Genomic DNA, 7,456 nt, shown 5'->3' with positions numbered 1-7,456 from the left:
TCCATCTTTTAAATATCATAGAGTACTCCACTTCAAATACAAGGTTTTTCTTGAGTTCAGAAATATTTGTCAGTGATATCTTCTTCCATGAGTGAAATCAGACAAAACTAAAGGAGAAAATGAAACTATGCATTCATAAAACTTCACAGATTATTGCAAGAGAAAGCTTAGAGATAAATATGCCTAATAGAGCCAATAGAATTATTCAAATATGTCTAAGACACTAGTATTTCCCAAACTTAGATTGTTCCATATGAAACTCAGCTTTCTTTATCAAATCTTTCCAGAATTGTATCATATGACTCTTTCATGAAGCAGTAAACTGCTACTTATAGCATTACAGCATTAAATCGATTATTCCAACTTATTATAAAGTGGTAAAGATGATAGGTTTTAAAGTCTGAACTTCATATTTGATGCCCTAGGGTTCCTATCATGGTATCTACATTGGTAACATAATCTTGGACAAAATGATACATTTTTAGGAGCCCCAACACTGCCATTTTGGGGGTAGGAAGAGAAGCTTTGCTAGGAGTTGAATATATCCTTAAAATTACATGTTCAAAAACTTAATCCCAAAATTGTATGTCAGTGATATTTTGAGGTAGAGACTTTCAGAGGTAATTAGGGTTAGTTGTAGTAATGTGTGTGAAACTCCGTGACTGACTTTTTGCCTTTAGAAGGAGAAGACAAGAGACCATGGCAACGAGATTAGCTCACGCTCTCTCCCATGTAGTGTCGACTGCCATCACTCTGCAAAGAAGCTCTCCGAAGATGCTAAGCGCATACTGGGACTTCTCATCCTCCAGAGACTTGAGTAAATGTTCTTTACAAATTACCCTGTCTATGGAATCGAGTTGCTGCAAAAGAAAACAGACTCAAGCATGCGTGGACCTCTTCTGGTGACCTCGACTAGGTCAGTAAAAGGTAACTGAGAGTTAACTCTTTCTTCCTCGTGAGCTTCCTTTTTAATTTCTATACTTGAAAGTATTTTTCTTGACAGTTCTCAGATGAAAAATAGAACAGCGCTCTATAATTCCAAAGTTCAGTCTCTGGAACAAATGGTTAGAAATAGGTATTTGGTTAATAAAAAGTTATTTTTAAAAGACAAGTAACCCACGTGTGTGTGTGTGTGTGTGTGTGTGTGTGTGTGTGTGTGCATGTGCATGTGCATTTGGTACAGGATCTTACTACATAGATCAGACTCCTGGTGATCCTCCTGTTACCAGCCTCTGTAGTGCTGGGATTACAGGCGTGCACCACCAAACCCAGACTCTGTCTCCAGCTCAGAGCACCCCACAGGTGGGGCTGGCACAGCATGCAGAATCAGGATCAAACCCTGGTCCATGGGTTTGCCAAAGAAGAAACAAAATCTGCTGAGCTATCCTGCCAGCCCAAGTAACTCACTCTTAAAATAACTACTTTTTTGAACTCTATATGTCTGAATAGTCTCTCTGGTTTGAAAATCATGATTGATTTGAGGTTGAGGAAGCAATGGAGATAAGTTATGAGAAAAATTTACATTGTTTCATAAAGCACCATACAGTCAAATGCCACAAGATATTAAGTTCAAAAAATTTGATCAAGCAGTCAGTTTGGAATTCTTCCCCTTGACCCAGGTGACCCCAGTCCTCTGTTGTCACCTCTATAGCCATGCAGAAAAGTCAGCTTTTTGGCACAATGCAGTTGTAGCACTTGAATAATTTTTAGGGGTTTGTCTATAGGGAATTAGATGAAAATGTCTTTATCCTAAGTGAATCAAGTAAAAATGTCAAGTCACGTATTTCAAATAGTTTATCACTCATTGTTAGAAAAAAGGATTCTGGCTTCAATATTTATCATCCATAAATAATTCAGTTTGGTTATTGGTTAGTGATGTTTTTATAATTAGCAGGAATTTAAAAGTTATTAAGTCATGGAGCTTAATTCTTTATGTAATTTTCAAACTGAGTATTTTTCTCACTAGACTATCTCACATTATGATTACTACTCTATCTTGGTCTATGTACTCTATGTCAGGTATTAGGAGCCAAGAAAACAAACACATGCACTCACACACACAAGGCCTTTGGAGACAAATTTTACACTATCACAAATTTTTAAGTTGCACAATTTTTGTGTGTGTGTGTGTGTGTGTCAGGGATCGAACTTAGGATCTTGCATTTGCCAAGTAGGCACTCATGCGACTGAGCTGTTTCCCAGGCCTCTGTAGTACCTAAACATTGGTACCAGAATAAATCTCAGTTCTTTGCTCAGGTACTTGTCTATTCCCTGCTTTTCAGGCTAAATTGTAAGGCCAAAATATTTTAAATGTGAGACTAAAGAAATGAGCTAGAAAAACCTCAGGGAGTGTATTTGGGTAAGAGAAATCCCTTGTTAGACCCACCAGTTACTACTGTAGCTAACATTGCAGCGATGTGTTTCAGACTCTGTCTTATTTTTACCTTTTTTGTTCAATGTCTTTGAATGCTAAAACTAACTAATGTCTAAAAAATCCTCATGCTTTAAAGCGAAATGACAGTAGGGCATATATACTCCAATTTGGGTTAATGAAATAGAATGAAACATGATAATGAATGTCTTGTGTGTCTAACACATGAAGTGAAAATACTAAGAAGATTTTAACTCTTTTGAGCTGAGCAGCATGCTTGTACCAAGAAAACATTTCCTTAAGAAAAGTTACTTTAATAACAATGCATTTCTGCATCAGTTTTGCTATTAGTAAAAGTTAAGTTAAAAATAAAAGAATACAATTAGTCATTCAGTCAACACCACATTTTTATTTCTAGTCGCTCAAGAACAAACCTTGAAATGAAACTTCGCTCCCTTACTTCTGTAATGATGCATATCTAATACATTATCTTTCCTTTCCTTTCCTTTCCTTTCCTGTCCTTTCCTTTCCTTTCCTTTCCTTTCCTTTCCTTTCCTTTCCTTTCCTTTCCTTTCCATACACATGCAAAATCGGTCCCCTTGCTGAAGAATACCCTGATCCAAATGCTGCTGATTCTGTCCTAAACAATTTCAGGGTCTTCCCTTCCAAACAGGTCTTTGATCTTTGTCTGCCTGGACAGGGACCTATTCATACCTCCCCTTCCATTGACATGGTGACACGTAGGCTTTATTTTGACACAGAACTTCTGTCCTAACCTGGCCTGTTCTTGTCAAAGGCACCTGTTGACTTCAACAGGATGTGCTTTTGACCCAGGAATTTGACCCACGTATTTGGTACTTGCTGTCTCTTTTGCCTTGAGCACTATTTCTTCTAAAATCCTACTTAACCCATGCCATTATTTAAAATCTGTTCAGAAGCTTAATCAGATATTACCTGACCTAGAACATAACTTCACTGCCAAATCTTAAAATGATCAACCTCTTCAGCCTCCTTTTTCCTATACAATTTCTTACTATTGATAAATGTATATGTCATGGAAATTATTTTATTTTATTTTTTTTAAATATTTATTTATTTATTTATTTATTTATTGTGTGTGTGTGTGTGTGTGTGTGTGTGTGTGTGTGTGTGTGGCCAGCTCAGCCCACCAGGGGGCGGGGCGGGCTGGCATGTGGTGCTGGGGATTGAACCGTGGTCGCTGTGCTTTTGCTTAGCTTGTTGTAAGTAGGTGCTTTACACCACTGAGCCATCTCACCAGCCCGGAAATTATTTTAATTTACCTAATTATTTTGCATACGCGCTGTAAGCTCCACAAGAGAAATCATTTTATATTCTCACTGATGAGGGAGGTGAATCGATGTATTATTTAAGACATAAATATAATACAATTTTGTTTTAGCTTTGAACCTATGTTCAGTTACTGTAGCAAAACTTAAAGTAAGAAAAGAAAACACAGCAGAAATTTGGTTCCCAAGGATTCTTTGTGAGGGACACGCTGGCCACTCCTTGCCAGGCACCCACTGCTAATCCCATAATTCCTCAGGCGTAGTTCTTCCAGCCCAGCATTCCCCACGTGGGAGAGGAGAAAGCCAGCCCTTCCAGCTGACTAAAAGCTCGCCTTGCATGAATGTGTGGAACACCCCGTACCTATAGGAGAATTCCTATTTTTCGTGATCTGTCCTGGATTTCAGCTGGAAAGCACAGAAAGGGGAGAGGTACTGTTTAGACTCTTTCAAGAGACAAAGGGATTCTAGGAGGCTTCTGTTTTAAAATTTGTGATCATGAGTTGGATAAATCATCAGAAGTAAGTATGTTCTGGTTCTCTTTCTTGTCAAAGTTTATTGCTTTTCGTAGTGTCATAAATGCCTGCAGGTGACACCGTCTTATCACTGCCGGCACAGTGCAGGGCTTTGTGAACTTCTTACATTAATTCCTAGTGTTCTCCTTTTCCTTGGTTCTTCCTTTTCACACTCAGTTCTTTTTCTCGTGATAAAATGGATGAATGCATGGCACGCATGCGTGCACACACACACACACACACACACACACACACACACGCACTCACGCTCCTAGACAGATAATTGTCACTTTGATTTTGGGGGGACTGTAGGACATGGTTTGCATGACCAGTTTCTACCGTGAACTCTGACCTGCTTATCCAGGCAATGCATTCCAGGTTTCTGTAGAGAGGCTTTTTAATGAAACCGTCATCTTAAGAAAGCAAGTGATAGTGCTTTATTCAAACATATCCAGTTCTTTAAAGGTTACATAAACACTCCAAGACAAGATCACATTCAATCCTGTTTTTCTTTCTGCAATTAGATTTTTTTCTTTTGCTATTTTTCCCTTCTCATGTGAGGTCAAATCATTAGGAGATGCCTGGATTAAAGCAGAAAATTTGGAAATGGGCCAAATGTATTGAGTTACCACTTCAGTTTTCCCAAACTTTCAGAGCAAACTACTGGACACATTTCATGATATGAATATTGGATCCCACCAAGCTGAAAGTTATTACTTTAATGTTTGATTTTAAAATATTTTCAAATCATAAAACTTTTGAGTGCTTCTCAGACAAATTCAGGATTTTGTCAGAAATACTGAGAAGATTTCCACTATTCCTACTAATAGAATGCTTATACTTTAATTTCCTGGATAGGAGTAGCCTAAATATTTGAGACATTAAGATACACACACCAATGAACTGAGTTTCGAAATAGGAAAGCATAGAGCCTGTTTTCAGTATTTTGCTCACTCCATTGTTGCACCATTTTAATACTTTTTACACACAAGCTAATGGATAATCAGACAAGTGTGAAGTTTTTTCCCAGTACCCAGCTGACTGTAGGAAATCCAATACACACAGCTGGTTTTGAATCTCCGGTCTAATCCTAGGACAGGAAGTCTTGTGGTGTTAGAATACTGACAATGTTTTTGCACCTATCTGGGTCTTTGGTTCCTTAGAGTAATAAAAGAAGTAAAATTTGAAAGGACTTGAAGAAATATAATATTTTTAATATATTTGATATAGGTTCTCACCATGCACCTTGAACTCTTAGTGATTCTCCTGTTTTTAATCTTCCCAGAATTGGGATTACAGGTGTATACCACCCACCACTCAGTGGATGGCTCAGGGTATCCTGGGGGCGGTGCCGGACTGTCATGCAGGACCGGGGATTGAACCCTGGTTCCTGTATTTGCCAAAGCATGTGCTTAGTTACCTGAACTATCTTGCTGGCCTAAGAAATGTAATCTTGAGACAAGGATAAACAAAGATATGGAGGATAGAGAAATCAGTACTGTAAAGAATGCATTGGTTAGATAGACAAGATCTAGATTAAAAAATATAACTTTATGAAAGCAGATTGGAAAGATTTGTGGGATTAGTAGGTGGAAGATTTTGGAAAATTAATGTATGAGGATTAGTAGATGTATAAAAGACTGGAGATTTTGTGCAGAATATGGACATATGCAAAGCAGTAGGTTAGGATTATTCATTCATGGTGGAGTATGGGGGAAATTGTGAGGGAATGAACAGAGGTAAGAGTGCAATTAAGAAGCCTTCACAATGGATTAGACCAGATGGTTGCAGGTAATGTAGCTTTGTGGAGAATGTCTCCATAGTCATGAGTAGAATATTTTGCATGTCACAAAAAATATCATGTGCCCTGAAAATTTTGTTGCCATGGATTCATTTAATGCATATGCCTTTTAGTGGATATATCCCTCAATATCAGGAACTTGAATAAATAAGGGACTGATACTCTGCCAGACCTCCAAGGCACTTACCACCTAATAAACAGACAAGAATAAAGACAAAAGCATGACACCAGGCAGTTTTGATACCTTATGCTTATAGCTACAAGGGAATAAATACAATGACTGGAGTATATAAAAAAATCATCGTAGAGTAGCTTCTTTTGTCTTTGATCCACAAGTTGTTTGGAAATGATTGCAATCAAATTTTGGGTTTAATTTAAATTTCCAGGTGATAATAAATGAATAACCACTTGAAAAAAATGAACAATTAATAAGAAAACAACAACCAAAAAAGAAATTTGGATGTGCTAGATAATAAAATGGTTTAGAAGTTAGGGGTCAGTGTTTTAGAATAGCACAGACCTGAGTGTGGAGTAGCCTTTCATGTTTTCAAACAGCTGTTCAGAATAAGTCCCCAGTAGTATCTGGTCAACCAAGGGTGTCAGTTGTAATTTAGAAGCAAAAGTAATTATTGAATGATATAAATTTGATAGAGCAGCTTTCATGGTACATTATAATTTTTTTATAATGAAATAGATATTTCAAGTTAAATTAACAATCCAAGCATTTCAAATTTGACAAAGTAGGTGGACCGGATGCCATTGCACATGGCAGCTCCGAGGGCCATGCCAGCATTGTGGAGGTCTTGCTTAAGCATGGTGCTGACGTCAATGCAAAAGATATGTTAAAGATGACAGCTCTACATTGGGCTACTGAACACAATCATCAAGAAGTGGTGGAACTTCTAATCAAATATGGTGCTGATGTACACACTCAGAGTAAATTTTGTAAAACTGCATTTGATATTTCCATAGACAATGGAAATGAAGATTTAGCAGAGATATTACAGATCGCTATGCAGAACCAAATCAACATGAACCCGGAGAGCCCCGACACTGTGACGAAACACGCCGCAACCCCACAGTTCATCATTGGACCTGGAGGGGTGGTGAACCTAACAGATGAAACAGGTGTGTCTGCCGTCCAGTTTGGAAACTCCTCTACATCAGTGTTAGCTACATTAGCTGCCTTAGCTGAAGCTTCTGCCCCATTGTCCAATTCTTCGGAAACTCCAGTAGTGGCCACAGAGGAGGTGGTTACGGCCGAGTCTGTGGATGGTGCAATTCAGCAAGTGGTCAGCTCAGGGGGTCAGCAGGTCATCACCATAGTTACAGATGGAATCTAGCTCCGAAACTTGCACTCTATTCCAACCAGTGGAATAGGCCAGCCCATCATTGTGACCATGCCAGATGGACAGCAAGTGTTAACAGTGCCTGCAACAGATATCGCTGAAGAAACTGTTATAAG

The 7,456-nt window shown here is 38.4% G+C and overlaps 1 pseudogene; it reads left to right on the top strand.

The window, feature by feature from the left end:
• The first annotated feature begins 884 nt into the window (after positions 1-884).
• Positions 885-7,451, top strand: LOC101559601 (annotated as a pseudogene).
• The last annotated feature ends 5 nt before the right edge of the window (positions 7,452-7,456 follow it).

The sequence above is a fragment of the Octodon degus genome, unplaced genomic scaffold (genome assembly GCF_000260255.1).
Source record: "Octodon degus isolate 3935 unplaced genomic scaffold, OctDeg1.0 scaffold00006, whole genome shotgun sequence".
NCBI lineage: Eukaryota > Metazoa > Chordata > Mammalia > Rodentia > Octodontidae > Octodon > Octodon degus.
The sequence above is the reverse complement of the archived record's forward strand: the minus strand, read 5'-3'. Positions and strand labels throughout refer to the sequence as shown.